Here is a 15,700-nt window from a genome sequence, read left to right as displayed (position 1 = left end):
GGTCTGACTCTGTATAAGGCAGTTTCCTAGGTACCTGGAAAGGCCAGAGGGTCACAGATCCCCTGGCCCTGCTTATAAAATGTTTTCCTGCTGCATCAGTGCAGCAAATTCAGCAGTCAGAATTTAACAGCAGCCATCCAGATACACCTGAGAAGCCCAAACCTGAGCCTAAAGGCAACAGCCTTTATACAGTTTGTCAACAACACCTGATATTGAAAGGTATACAGAGGAGAAAGAAGATGGTGCCTGAAGCAAGTCTCCTGTGAGCCTCAGCAGAGGGAGTAGGAGCTTTTAAAAAGTAATACAAGACACACTCCCAGAAAACAAGCTTATACCTCAGCCACAGATAAGGACTCCGGGAGTCGCTGGATGGCATTCTAAACATCCTCCCTTCCTTTGAGGCTCTTCGAAAGCCCCTTTGAAATCCTGCTGAAACCATCCAAAACGCCTCAAAGTTATCTAAAGCTATTTGAGGCTAATTACAACACTCAGAGTTTCCTTCAAACAAAGCCCTCAAATATACGGAGGGGACAAAGTAACCCAAATCTAGTCCGGGGATGGTACTCACAGTTATAAAGAACTAGCAATTTCTCTTACACAAGCTGCAGAAACGCCCCCAAGAAAAAAGCAGGCCAAAATCTTATACTATTTCAAACGAAAAGCAGACGATACAAGAAACATGGAGAGCCTGCACTCTCACGAACGGTCTGTCGACCGTACCTGGCTTGGGAGAGGTATACTGTGCTGAGCATGGAAGTTCCATTTGACTATCATGAATAATAGCCCTCAATAGACTCATCCTCTGCCCCCCCCAAAAAATAATGCTCATCTATAAATTTTAAGGGCAGTATTCAAATCAAATGTCCCACCAGTGCAAGGATTTGCCTACTAGCCATTATAGGTGTGCTCTGCCTCCACAGCTGGAGGCTGTAATACCAGTTGCTGGAAAACGCAGGAGGGGAGAAGGCTTGTGCTTGGGTCCTGCTTGAAGGTTTCCCACAGGCCTCTGGTTGGCCACTGTGATAACAGGATGCTGGACTAGATAGGCCATTGGCCTAACCCTGAGGGCTCATCTTACATTCTTATGATTTCTGCTTGTGCAATGGGACTTTCCATCCTCTTTTCCTTTTGCACTTGCACCAATTCTGCTCCAGAAGGTTGGGGGAACCCCTAAGGCTGGTTTTGGGGAGTGAGGAGAATACTCTGCTGTGCAAACAAATTCCTCATGTAGCACTACACTGGATATAACCCTAGGTTTAGGGAGCGGGGGAAACAAAGAAATTTCCCCCCATACCATTCCATCACCACCCCAGGACTTCACATTTCTGGTCTTAACTGGTCTACTTTAATATTTCCCTCTGTTTTGGAGCAACAGATCCAGTGTTAGAAACTCAGATATATAAGCTAATAAGGCTCAGCATGGCTCCCAATTTGGCCCATGAGGCTGTTTACCAAATCACACCCACCCGCCCCACCTCTCACATCATCCGTGACATAAGGTATGGGGTAGGTGAAGATGCAGCTGCCATTGTATGATCAGGAGCCTTAAAGTGCAATGACAAGGGAGGCTTGCACTCCCTGTCAATCAGCTGATCAGTGGCAAGAGCAGGTCACCTGGGATCAGATATATTCCTGAGTATCCCATGGGTAGCTCCTCAGCACAGCTGGACACAATAGAAAGCAGGGCTTGAAGTTAGTGCTAGCAACGGATAGGAACTGACTTAAAGCTTCCTGGGTCTGGCTGTGCTGTTATGCTTTCCATGGAAAATTCCATAACTGGTCAATCCTTGAAGGGGCTTATAAAGAGCCCTCCTTAGCGCTTTGAAGCATCAACAATCTTTTGATCGGCAGCACTTCAAAGCACTAAACGCTATTGGCAAGCCCTGAAGTCACCTGAAGTCAATGTGATTGACAGGTGAGCAGCCTCACCCACCTTACCCAGGGACAAGTATGGCTTAGCACCAGTGTGAAGAACACCTGAGGCCCTCCAGCTATCATTGGACTACAGCTCTCATTCCATCATCTTTGACCACTGGCCATGTGGATTAATGGGAGTTGGAGCATAATGACATAGAGAGAGGCACAGATTTAGGGTGATAACCAAACAAGTCCACTATCTTTAACCCAAACACACATAGGAGGAGCCATTTCCAGACAGACCATAACATGGACCAGGAATGGTCACAAGGCAGATGTGGACTGTTCAAGGACATCTTCCCAATTACCAATTTCAGAACTGGGATACTGATAACCCTTCTATCGCAAAAAGCAGAGGGGGGAGGAATGAAGGGTACCCCACATTGGCTAAGCTCCTTCCACTCCATCCCAAAAATCAAACATTTAGCACGCTTGTGGTCCAAGGCATCGTGATTACAAGAAAAAGTCCAAAAGAGAGGCTTTCATCTCTCTCTCTCTACATGGGGAATATACCCCAAATACTAGGCTAGGGTGGGGGCAGGGGGGAGAGGAACTTTCAAGCTTTAACCAGTAAAAGAACATGTATCTGTATCTGCAAAAGGCAAGCAGAGTTTATTGATATTTATATACAGTTTCATAGCCCACCCGTCTCAATTTTACCTGTGGCTCTGGATCTTTAAATGCTTGACTTTGGGAAAATGTGTGAAAGCTAGGTGCTAACAGAAATCAATGACTGCCTGTGACTGCTCAGCACTGGAGAAGAGATCTAATGTAACATTCCACCAAAAAAAGCACCCCAGCAATTCTACCTGCTAGAAGCCAGCTCAAGAAAATAAGAAGCACTCTTAAACACAGGCCATCATCCTGAAAAAAAGTAGCACCACCTTTTGTGCCTTTCATCATGCCCCCCCAAAAAGCTTAAAGAGGTATTGATCAAAGACGACAATAAAAAAAAACCAATTGTCACAATCCTCATTTTGTATTACAGCGACAGCCATTGACAGTAGAATTTTGGATGCGACACACAGTGACCATCTTGAAGGCATAGACAGATCCAACTTCCCAAATGTTCTCTTGTTTCATCATCACCATTTCACAGCTGGGAAGCTGCACAACTTTGGGAATGAAAACCATGATTTGTAGCCCCAAAAAGACACAGGAAAGAGGGGCGTGTTCTCCCTACAAACCCATTAAATGCACAGTTCTTAAAGAACAGATTTAAAATTCTAATTTGATCTACAAAAGGGCGGGGGGACGGGGACTGACCACATCAGAAAAACTAACAGCCATTCACACGCACCAGTCTCACAGTAGAGGATAACATCACCCAACAATATACTTCCAACATTCATTACACCACAACACACACGCACTTAATGTCACTCATTTCTCAAAGCAAGACTTTCCTTCATTTCCTCTCTTCCACTTTTAGTCTCTGGGCCAGGATCCTGCCCGCCCCCCATAAGAAGCCGCAACAGGATCACAACACAACCAATGAAAAAGATCAGACCCAAACTTCTGAAATTCCGTTGAGATTCAAAATTCTTTCTTTTTTTAAAAAAATTAAAGAATCCTCATCTTTCTGCATTTGAAATAATAAGAATAAAATTCTTATTACCCTATTTAAAGTGTGCCCTCCCCCGCCAAAAATGCCAATTTCTGTATACAATCAGGTGTGTCGTAATGGAAGAGTGATGTCGGTTGCTATTTTAAAAGATGCACATACACACACACACGTTTTACATGTATGGCATGTCAGAGACCGATATCTAAGGTAAGAAACAGTTTTGCAGTTTCAGTCACAGGGGACACACACACACACACACACACGTAGATATACATATCCAGGCCTTCCACAACCACAACGCACGGCCAAAACAATGGAAGGCAGAGATGGATTTAAAAGCAAAACAGAAGCCTGGGCAAAATGGCAACGCTGAAAGGCAACACACTAATTAAAAGTCAAGACTCTCCCAATCCAGCGCACCCGAAATATATTCAGTCACTCTCATTTATGTTTTGGTTTTGAAGCGGCGGAGGGGGGGGCAGAGAATAGAAAGAGGTGGGTGTTAACTGGCCCACATCTTCTCCAAAACCAAGGACAAACCTCCATTCTCCATCCCTGAAATCAACATCGCACAATTTTGCAGTAATAACGATCATTACAATTGCACGGTTTGTTATTGAAACTTCAGAGGGGGGTGGGGAACCAACGCCCTTTCATCAATTCTCCCTTGCAAAACCTTCCAATTCCCTCTCTCCACCACAAATTAATAGCAACAGCAATAGCAAGGAGCACCTAACAATAATTTCATAACCCCTAAAATGACTTAAACCAAATGCATATTTGGGTGTTGCTCTGGATTTTTTTTTTCTTTTGCATGGAGGCATCAAAACTGGATGGAGGTCTGCTTTGCATTTGCAAAACAAAAACAAACAAAATGGGGTCAGCAGAGTCTGAAATAAGTCAAATATGGAAGGGGGGGCCTGCGACCCCTTTAAGGGCCAAAAAGGGGGGGTAGGTGGGGAGAGCTAATGGGATTGTTGGGGGGATGGTAAAAACATTCCCCTCCGCCCCTGAGGTGAGGGAAAACCTGGCCTACTTCACTCCTTTGCTTTCCTTCCTCAGTCTCCATTTTATAACTGCCCGGCCTCCCACCTCGCCCCACAGAAAAGCCCCCGAACTGCATCCTGAGCCCCCCAATACCCACCTGTTGTGGTTGTAGGGAGCCAAATGTGCCTGGGGAGCCGGCTGGCGGGGGAGCTCGGGGGCTCGGGGGTCAGGATGGCTGCGGATTGCAAGGCAGAGGCAGCGGCGACCTCCCAGGCTTCTCGCGACTGCCTCTCACTGTCTGCTATGGTTGCCTCCGCCTCCTCCGCCTCCTGCGAAAAGGCCTGTCAATCCCCGGGCTGGAGTGAACAGCTGAACCCGCAGCGGCCAGGCCTGCGAAACGGGACAGCGGCGCCTGCCGGGCCCGCCGGGGAAAGCAGGGCGCTTTGGCTGAGGAGGGATGAAGGGAAAAGAACAGAAAGAAATAAAAGGGGGAAAATGGGTGGGAGAGCAGATCAGAGAGGGGAAAAGAGAAAGACAGAAAGAATGGACTTGATCCCAACAAAATTAAGCACTTAGAGTGGTTGGTTGTGTTATAAGAATTTTAAGGTCATATATATATATATAATGTTCATAACTGCATATATAAAACCACATGTCTGAAACCCCACAGAAAAAGTCCTGAAACCATTTTGTCTCTCCCAAATTGACCTCAAATATTTCTCTGCAAGGTCGGAGGAAAATGGAAAAGCCTTCACAAATCCTGTCTTAAGGGTATGTCTGTATATGAATAGGAACTAAGTAGTTATCATAACAAAAGACTGGCCAGGCTCCCCAGGTAATCCAATCAAGTGACCATTAAGAGGTAACCTGCCAGACAGGAGATAAACAACGCACTCAGATTTCTGCTGTAGACCACCTTTTCTATAATGTAGGTATGATGCATCTGTGGGGTGGTCTTGGGCTACACCCCTTCCGTGATGTAGGTATGATGTTTCTGGGGATGGCCTTGGACTGCAGGGCGGGCAATTTAAAATGTCTATATAAGGGCGGGCAGACCTTTGTTCTGGGTCCTCCTGCGTGTGAGGAGAGCACCCTGTTGCAACAGCTTTAATAAAGATCAGGCTTACTACCTGCTTTGCTTCTCAATATTCTCTGGTTGGCCTCTGTTATTTTCTCCTACCGATAGGGAACCCACTTAAGGACTCTATACGGGCTCTTGGATACCCCATAAGGAAAGGGCAGATTTTGTTTACAACAGTTGTTTTGTTATTTGCCCTTTGCCCTAAAGTCCCAGGGTGGGTTACTATAATTTAAAATACAACATTAAAAATGTTTTTAATGTTTATGTTTATAATGTGTTTTAGTTTTAGTTGTATCTGTTTTAATTTATGCTGTGAGCCTCTTCTGGTCTTTGACTAGGAGAAAGGTAACGTATAAGCAAAATTCATCAATTAAAAACAATTCTAAAAAAACTTACAAAAATGCAGTCACAAAAAGTAGATTGTGTTCAGCTAAACTCTACTCAGAATAAACCCACTGAAATTAATGGATGAAAGTAAGTATGTCCATTTTTTTATTTTATTTTTTGCATTGGGTCTATTCCTGAGCAAAGCTAGCATTGGATGCAGCCCTTAATTTACATTAAAAACTAAGGCTGCTGAATCCTTAGCCTACCTACCTGGAAGCAAGACCCATTGCATTCAACAGGACTGTCTTCCAAATACACATGATTAGTAGAGAGCTGTAAGGCAACAGAACCGTCCCAACCATAGGAACATAAGAAAGTGCTATATACTAGCTCAGACTATTGGTCTAAGTATCTCAGTATTATCTACACCTGTGGTTTTCAACCTTTTCGTCCACTTCTCCCTTGACCAACCACATTCTTTCTATGGCACCCCTATGGGAGGCGCTTACACTGGGGTTCCGTTACAGGACATGTGTAAGTAGGAATTCCCCCATTCTGCCCCTGGGGAGATAAACATGGGGAGATAGGGATATATGCATGCAAGTTAATGAAAGGACGACCCACTGGAGGCCCCCTGAATGTTCCTCAAGTCACCCCAGGGTGCCACGGCACACTGATTGAAAACCACAGACAAGCAGCCGCTGTCCAGGACTTTAGGCAGGGGGCATTCCCAGCCCTACCGGGAGATACCGATACTGAGAATTAAACCTGGCACCTTCTGCATGTACATCAGATGCAGTTTCACTGAGCTAATGCCCATCTTCATAACAAAGGCAGTTATATGATACAATAGAGTTATTATCATTATCATTATTTTATATATTGCATTTAAACCCCACCTTTTTTCCAAGGAGCTCAAAGTGGTATACATGGTTCTCCCCTTTTTCGTTTAATCCCCACAACTACTCTGTGAGGTAGGTTAGTTTCAGTGACATGGACTGGCCCAAGGTCACCCAGTAAGCTTTATGGCCAAGTGGGGATTTGAACCCTGGTCTCCCAGATCCTATTCTGACACTGTATCCACTACACCACATTGGTTCCCAGCTCTGCTTTTTAAAGAGCCTTGCTGAGTCAGAAAGCCAGTCTAACGCAGCATTTTGGGCTGAACTTGCAAATGTTTCCAGCCTGCACTTGGCCACAGGGCAAGGACCTCTCTCCAAGACTGACTGAATGACAGGATCAAATATTTGCAATATCTATCCAGTTTGCATTGAGCAAATGTCAAATTTTAGTTTCCTCATTGCAGAATGTGCTTTTAATTGAGTCACAACCCATTTGTAATGCAGTGCCCTTTTACTGCACTTACTACTTGACAGCTCTTATTTAACATATCCCCTCTACAGCCTTGCAAGGTTGAGCAGGTCTAGGTAAAATGACTTTCTTAAGGACGCCCAGAAATCTTCGCAGCAAAGCAGGGAACTAACCCCAAGTCTACCCATAAACACTATCCACTACACCATGTTCTCTAATTTTTATTGTATTACAGAGAGATGGTGTGCACAAACAGTCCCTTATTCCTTCCCTTGGGACAGGAGCTGGCTTGTTCTAACACCATCTCCTACACGTACCCATTCCTATCAATAAGACATTCTCTAGAGATCTCCTGTGTATCTGCAAGGAGACATATCAAAGACAGGGAATGGAAGCACCAATAATTATTCTCTGCAAACATATAGGGCAGAAAGATCGCAAAATAAACAAGAAGGTAATACATTCAGATTAATGAGCATGGTATGTTCTCCCATACCTGAAATGAACTGATAAGTCATTCACATTGGGTAGATCACAAGCTATTTTCTGCCTAGCCCTGATCTCGATCAGCCTACTGCAATCTGGTACACTCCAGATTTTTTGGATTACAACTCCCATCAGCATCCAGAGCCTGTTGGAATGTGAATACATGCTAGGAAAGGATACTTTAAATTAGATATTGTCCTTCCTTCCTCACATTTGTGAGTTCAGCAGAGTGCCATCCTTTTGCAACTTAAAAAGGAAGCTTAGATAAGCTAGTTTTAGCCTTTTAGTTTAAGTAATCCTGGATGTTTTAAGGCAGACCAGATTTTCCTGGTATTTCCTCCTTTACTCCCCCTTAATGTGGTTGCTGAACAACTCCAGGCACGCCTGGAAGAAGCGGACTGTTTGGATCCCTTCCAGTCGGGATTCAGGCCTCATCATGGGGCTGAAACTGGCTTGGTCGCACTGGTTGATGATCTCCGGCGGGCTAGGGACAAAGGTGAGAGCTGTTTCCTAGTTCTGCTGGAGCAGCGACGTTTGATACCATTGACCATAACATCCTTCTGGACCATCCTGAGGGGCTGGGAGCTGGGGGCACTGTCATTCAGTGGTTCCACTCCTTCCTCCTGGGCCGTGTTCAGAAAGTGGTGGTGGGGGATGAGTGTTCAGACCCCTGGGCTCTCACTTGTGGGGTGCCTCAGGGTTCTGTCCTCTCCCCCATGCTTTTCAACATCTACATGCAGCCGCTGGGAGAGATCATCAGGGGGTTTGGGCTGGGTGTTCATCAATATGTGGATGATACCCAGCTCTACCTCTCTTTTAAATCAGAACCAGTGAAGGCAGTGAATGTCTGTGTGAGTGTCTGGAGGCGGTTGGAGGATGGATGGCGGCTAACAGATTGAGGTTGAATCCTGACAAGACAAAAGTACTGTTTTGGGGGGACAGGAGGTGGCCAGGTGTGGAGGAATCCCTGGTCCTGAATGCAGTAACTGTGCCCCTGAAGGACCAGGTGCGCAGTCTGGGAGTCATTTTGGACTTGCAGCTGTCCATGGAGGCACAGGTCAATTCTGTGTCCAGGGCAGCTGTTTACCAGCTCCATCTGGTACGCAGGCTGAGACCCTATCTGCCTGCGGACTGTCTCACCAGAGTGGTACATGCTCTGGTTATCTCTCGCTTGGACTACTGCAATGCGCTCTATGGGGGCTACCTTTGAAGGTGACCTGGAAACTACAACTAATCCAGAATGCAGCAGCTAGACTGGTGACCAGGAGCAGCCGCCAAGACCATATAACACTGGTCTTGAAAGACCTACATTGGCTCCCAGTACGTTTTTGACCACAATTCAAAGTGTTGGTGCTGACCTTTAAAGCTCTAAATGGCCTTGGTGCACTATATCTGAAGGAGCGTCTCCACCCCCATCGTTCTGCCCAGACACTGAGGTCCAGCACCGAGGGCCTTCTGGCAGTTCCCTCACTGCAGGAAGCCAGGTTACAGGGAACCAGGCAGAGGGCCTTCTTGGTAGTGGCACTCGCCCTGTGGAACGCCCTCCCACCAGATGTCAAAGAGAACAACAACTACCAGACTTTTAGGAGACATCTGAAGGCAGCCCTGTTTAGGGAAGCTTTTAACGTTTGATGGACTACTGTATTTTAATATTTTGTTGGAAGCCGCCCAGAGTGGCTGGGGAAACCCAGCCAGATGGGCGGGGTATAAATAATAAATTATTATTATATTATTAAATTAACAATCACACAGTCTTGTAAAATGTAAAAATAGCATTTATTCACCCAGAATACTTGTTGAAGAGTAACAGATACTGCAATTTTGTTCAAGCAGGCTTAAAATGATAATTCAGTTACAAAGACATATACTTAAGTCTAGCTTTAAAATGGAGTCTGAGCTTAGAATTCAGACTGCAGATGTCCTCTCATTACTGGCATGGTGGAGAGAGGAAGAGAAAGAAAGAGCGAGTGTGTGCCCAGGCAGGTAGGATAATATACAGTGGAACCTTGGTTCTTGAGCGTAATCCGTTCCAGAAGTCCATTCGACTCCCAGAACCAAGGTGCGGCTTCCAGTTGGCTGCAGGAGCTTCCTGCACTCAAGTGGAAGCTGCGTTGGAAAAACATTCAAAAACCGGAACACTTCCGGGTTTTTGGTGTCTAGGAGCTGATTTTTTCATCAGCTAAGCCTTTTAAGAACCAAGGTTTGCCTGTATAGCTATGTCGTCCGCCCCCCGCCCCGGTCAGGGCACAGGGGGAGTTTCCCTCCCAGAGTTCTCTCTAGCAAGTTTACAGGTAAACTCTGTGGCCTTTAGCTCCTTTCATGTGCTTATCTGGCAACACATGAATTTTTTGTGGGATATTTAAAATGCAGTCTAACCAACACTTTAAATATCCCACACACACCCTCTTAGGCAACACAATATAAATTCATTTTTATATTAAACCATGCAGAGTCCCATCTTGACTTTAAGGTTCTGGAAACTTGTCTCTTGGTAAAGGCTTGGTCTGAATATCTGCAGTCATCTCTTTGGTATGGCAATTAGACAAGTCCACAAGTCCGTCTTGGATGGCCTCACGTACGTAATAGAACTTCACCCCCGATGTGCTTTGTCCTTGTGTTGAACTTCTCACTCTGGGACAGCTTGCAGCAACTCTGGTTGCCTTCCATAAGGCTAACAGACCCCTTTCTCCCTAACCCAAAGTCTTTGATCAGTTGGTTGAGCCAGGCCATCTCTCCGAAGGCTTCTGTGGCTGCCAGGTATTCAGACTCCGTAGAAGGCAAACCTATACAGTTCTGTTTATAACTGCCCCATGAAATGGGACCATTGTCAAGCATAAACACGCATCCACCTGCAGATTTGTAATCTTTGGAATCCCTAGTTCAGTCAACATCACTGTAACACACCAGTTCAGGATTGCTGTGAGCTGACCACTTTAAATGACAGTTTGTGGTACCTTTAAGGTAGCGAACCACCCTTTTCAAACTCACCCAGTAATGAGATTCGTCTGGTATGACTTGTTTTTGAGAAACCATGCTGGATCTTAGTAATCACAACATTATTTTCTAAGTGTTCACAGACCAACTATTGAATTATCTGTTCTAGGACCTTTCCAGATACAGATGATAAGCTGAATAAGTTGGTAGTTATTTGTGTCTTCTTTTTCGCTCTTTTTGAAGACAGGGACAACATTTGCCCACTTTAATTCTGCAGGGATGTCACCTGTTCTCCAATAATCCTCAAATATTATAGACAGAGTCTCTAAGATTACATCCACAAGCTCCTTTAGAACCCTAGGGTGCAGAAGTAATTTGGAGATTTGAAGTAATTTAAAGTAGCTAGGTGCTCCCTTATCACTTATTTTCCTATCTTTAGCCGCAGCTCCCTCCTTCCTGCATGTTGGCAACTATTTTAAAACTTACATGCCCAAAATGTCTATCAATGAGCACCGTTGTCATGTGGTTTAACAGCATGAACAGCATTGGCCTCATTCTTACCATTAGCATCAACATTAGTACCCTTCACATTCTGTACATACAAAAATCAGAATTTCTCCCTTCTGAACAGTTTTCCACCTTTCAGAATTTCACATTTATTCTTTCTAAAATTCACTTCATGCCCATCCTCTGTTAACCTAGCTGCAGATAACAGATTACATTCAAGATTAGTTATGCACAAAGCGTTTTCAACAGTTTTGCCCAAGTCATTGCCCTTCAGTGCTTATATTCAACCCATCTGCTAAAGCAACACATTCATATAACTTAGTTTTATGAATATTCTCTTCTTTGAACAAAATAAGGAGGACAAAACACACTTTCTCTCCACATGAATCCATCCTGAATCTTCTGCCCTGGAGGTTACAGCCCAGATTTGTGAGGGGCTTGGTGCGCTTCATTTTTATATAAAAAAAGAGAGTGTGGCTGGCTGGGACAACGAAGAGCAGCCCTTTGTACTGCAACATTTCATTACAGCAAGACCCATTTTTCAAAATTCAGAATGTGGCATACCTGTATGTCCTGTAGTCACTGGGGAAAGTTCAGTAGCCCCCTTTTCCACCTACCTCTTCTTCTCCCCTGCAAATGGCACCACACACACTCTCTGCATCCTGCAAGCCCAAGGCTGGGAACCCTACATTTGCTGGCGTGTAGTTAGTATTGATGTGAAGAGGAAATGGAGGTGGGGAGAAAGCCATGTACTGCAACTTTAGTTCCTGAGAGGAAAGGCAGGCTATAAATGTAGTGTGCTTCAGGATGGAAACAACCTAGATTGTATTAATATGAAACTAAAATAGTTTACTGGCCAACCAGCATAAGTGACCCCCAAACCCTTAATCATCCAATTTCATTCAAATGGGACAAAATGTCCATTTATAAGACAAAAACAATTGCGCCCATATCAAAGTTTAAGAAATAGTACAAAGGTAAATGAGCAGATACAAATATAAAGGCAAGTAAAGTAAATTCCTTTCTTTAATTATCATCATCATCATCATCATCATCATTATTTAGTTGATACCATTTATATCTAACTCTTCTACCCAGGAGCTCAAAACAACAGATACAGTTCTCTCCCCTCCCTGTTGTGTCCTCACAGCAACCCTGTGAGGTAGGTTAGGCTAAAAGAGGATGACCAGCGCAAGGTCACATACTCATTGAACCCAGGTATCCTGGGCCCTAGAGGAAATCTCTAACCACTACACCCAGTACCACAAGGAGAAACACTTACATTTGTCAACATCTAGGATTATACCTAGATTTCATAAAAAGAGTAAAGGGGAGCCTTAAAACAAATCCCTATTTCTTTTTTCCTTTAACTTTATACATCCTGTGAGTTTGACCGCTTAAGAAATTTTTTTTATGGCATACGTATATATTTTTGACCACTGGATGGCAGTATGTGATAAAGAGCATACAGAAAGCCTTGAGAGTCATCCAATTATCCTGCCAGAAGTCAAAAAATGAGGACCACTATTGACAACTTTCCTTCTAATTTGACCACTGTGTACATATTACAATTTATTCTGGCTCCAGTGCAAATGCACCACAGCTGGTGTTTGAGGCCAGTTACCCATGATGTTATCCACAATCATAGCTGTCAACTTTTCCCTTTTCTTGCAAGGAATCCTCTTCGGAATAAGGGAATTTCCCTTTAAAAAAGGAAAACGTTGACAGCTATGGCCACAATCCATATTTATCATGCAGCTTCTTGAGGAGCACTGCGCGGTGAAACCAAGATGTGTACGTTTCAGACATCCATTACAATATACTCAGAAGATAGTTGTGTTGAATAGGAGCTCTGGGTGGGTTGCAGGCACAGGGAAACAAATCAGTTAATGGTGCATCCTGCAACGTAAACATACAACTTTAAACACATGGGGCGAGGAACAACTGTGCTGTGTTTTAAGCCAATAATGTATATGCGTCCTTCGCTGGCACCTGGCATCACAAGCCAGGTGTGAAGAAAAAAAAGACCTGGGCTGGGCTAGGAGAACAGGAAGCTGCGTTAGATGATCTGAGTCCAGAGTCAAGTTCAGAGTTATCGCCTACCACTCTGCACCTCCTGTTTAACTACAGGTATAGATTATTTGCAGGTACAACAGCACTTAGAGTTGTGAAGAAATCCTTAATCCTCTCCCAGATCTACAATGATTAGGGTTTGCTGGAAAGAGGGATTGATTGTTAAACAGTTCTAGGGGTCAGCAAACTTTTTCAGACATTGTGGGGGGCCGGACTATATTTTGAAATAAAAAAATAACGAATGAATTCCTATGCCCCACAAATAACCCAGGAATGCATCTTAAATAAAAGCACACATTCTACTCATGTAAAAACACCAGGCAGGCCCCACAAATAACTCAGAGGTGCATTTGAAATAAAAGGGCACATTCTACTCATGTAAAAACACGCTGATTCCCGGACCGTCTGTGGGCCGGATTTAGAAGGCGATTGGGCCGGATCCAGCCCCCGGGCCTACCCATGGTTAAACCACTCTAGAATTGTACCTCTGTAAGGGGCACTCATAACAAACTACAGCTCCTAGAATTATTTGGGGTAAGCTGTCACTGTTTAAACAGGTATCACAGGGCTTTAAACGTATGGTGTGAATGTGGCTTCTGAGAAGCAGAGACAGGACCTTAGAATGTAAGAAGATCAGCCCCAGATCAGACTTAACAGCCCTATTATGGCATCAAAACAGGATTTTTAAAAACCAACCTTGCTGCCTGGGACTGTGGCATCGCATCAGTATCCTATGTAGATTGGTCTGCTTTTTGCAGCATGTCCTAGTCGTGCAAACAGAACACATAACTTTCATGGCACCACAGGAGAGAAAAATGTATTCTGGCACAGCACTGTCGTAAGCACACCTCTGTCCCTTGGGATGGCAGGAGAGTCTCAGGCACAGATCGGCTTTTTCAAGCTTGCAGCAAAAAACAAACAAACGACTGTCAGGCCTGTCCCTGAGGATGGGGGAAAGCCTGATGGCACAGAGCGTGGGGGGAGGGGGAGAGGAAGAGAAGATTTTAACCTTGCTGGTGATTTTTTCTTTTAAATAAATAAAAAAAGCATGAAACGGTGCATTCTGCAGCCTCTAGAGGAGAGATAGAGGAGACGCTGGCATGGAGATTGCAGCAGTGGAAAAGCCTGGAGGCCTGGGGGCCTGTGCGTTATTAATAACTTGCTGAGTCAGAGGGGCTCTTGAGTTCCAGGATCACAAGATGCAGATGCTGGGCAGGCTGGATGGTGTCTTCCCACCCGCCCTCCGCTCCTTTAAACCCTCATACCCTTCTTATTGATAGAGACAAATGGGAGGGAGGGAGGAGTGCTGTAACAGCCAAGCGCTTGGCTGACCTTTCCAGCAGGGACACTGGCACAGGGCTCCGCCACTAAGCCAAAAGCTCAGCTCTGCAACAAGCAAAGGGTTAGCGCAGGATGAGAGTGCCTCTGAACATGTGCAGAGTGTCTTTACAAAACGGCACCCAGTAAGCTTTGTGCAGCTGGGGCTAAGATTCAGGCAGGGATTCCAGGGGAGAACTACCCGCCTCTCTCTGACCCCATTCAACCATCTTCAACCATCTCCCCAACGCATTAACTATAATACCTCTCCATCCCAAATGATCGAGGGGCTGGAGGGACTTTCCCAGGAAGAAAGTTTGCAGCCTTCGGGACTTTTTAGTTTAGAGAAAAGGCAAGCAAGAGGGGACTTGATGGAAGTTTATAAAATGATGCATGGCATAGTGAAAGCAGCTAGGGGAAGTTTTTCTCCCTCTCTCATAACGCTTGAAATAACAGATATCAAAAGAAGACAAGCGTCAGAAGATTCAGGATGTATTGAAAAAGTACTACTTCACACAGCACATATGAAACTCGCTCCCCCAAAGTGCAGTGATGGCTACCAACAGGGGCGGCACTTCCTGTTTCACCACTTGAGGCAAAACAGGAAGTACCGCCTAGACTCTCGTGTGGCAGTGGCACAAAGCGGCAGCAGATGGCGAGATCTCAAAGGCTCCACAAGACCTTGTGAGATTTTGATGGAAATCAGTGCTGATACCTGCATGGCTTCTCCAGCAGAGGTGGCAGGCAGGGCATCTGATAGGGGAAGTGTCCACCTCACTACCAAAGCCCCATCTCTATCCAAAGTGTCTAAGGATTTCCCACCAGTGCAAACCTTTGAGAGTTGGAACAGCCTCTAGAGGCAACGACTGTGAATTGAGGGAATACTGATGCTGCGCAAGCTGTCACTCTAGGCAGGGAGCGTGGCCAGGATGACTGACAAGCGAGATCGATCGGAGACACACATTGCTTTTCATGGTGCCTTTTGAGCACATCCCACACTGGGAAATGTCGCGCTGGATTGACAGCCCTGCAGAGGGGGAAGACATGCTTTGCCCACACAGCCAGCAGCAGCTAGTCCTGGAGCAACAGCTCAAGTTCTGCCTGGCTCTCTTTGGATGCTCGTTGTTGGAAACTGGCCTGATGACTGACTGTGCTCAGTCACCGCTGGGATTCTGACCACCAGGCCCTCATTC

General features: G+C 45.2%; 1 protein-coding gene across 12 annotated transcripts in view; it reads right to left on the bottom strand.

The window, feature by feature from the left end:
• The window catches only part of PRRC2B (proline rich coiled-coil 2B), a 63,002-nt gene extending 58,114 nt beyond the window's left edge, over positions 1-4,888 (bottom strand). For 6 of the 12 annotated variants that reach the window (XM_053374672.1, XM_053374683.1, XM_053374673.1 and 3 more), the window contains exon 1: positions 4,629-4,887. The gene's annotated coding sequence lies outside the window, so the exon portion shown is untranslated. Of the gene's footprint in view, positions 1-4,628 lie in introns of all 12 variants that reach the window. The other 6 variants (XM_053374674.1, XM_053374675.1, XM_053374676.1 and 3 more) reach the window with 2 other exon arrangements.
• Positions 4,889-15,700: the final 10,812 nt, after the last annotated feature.

The sequence above is a fragment of the Podarcis raffonei genome, chromosome Z (genome assembly GCF_027172205.1).
Source record: "Podarcis raffonei isolate rPodRaf1 chromosome Z, rPodRaf1.pri, whole genome shotgun sequence".
NCBI classification, from domain to species: Eukaryota; Metazoa; Chordata; class Lepidosauria; order Squamata; family Lacertidae; genus Podarcis; species Podarcis raffonei.
Note: the sequence above shows the minus strand (reverse complement) of the source record. Positions and strands in the feature narration are given on the sequence as shown.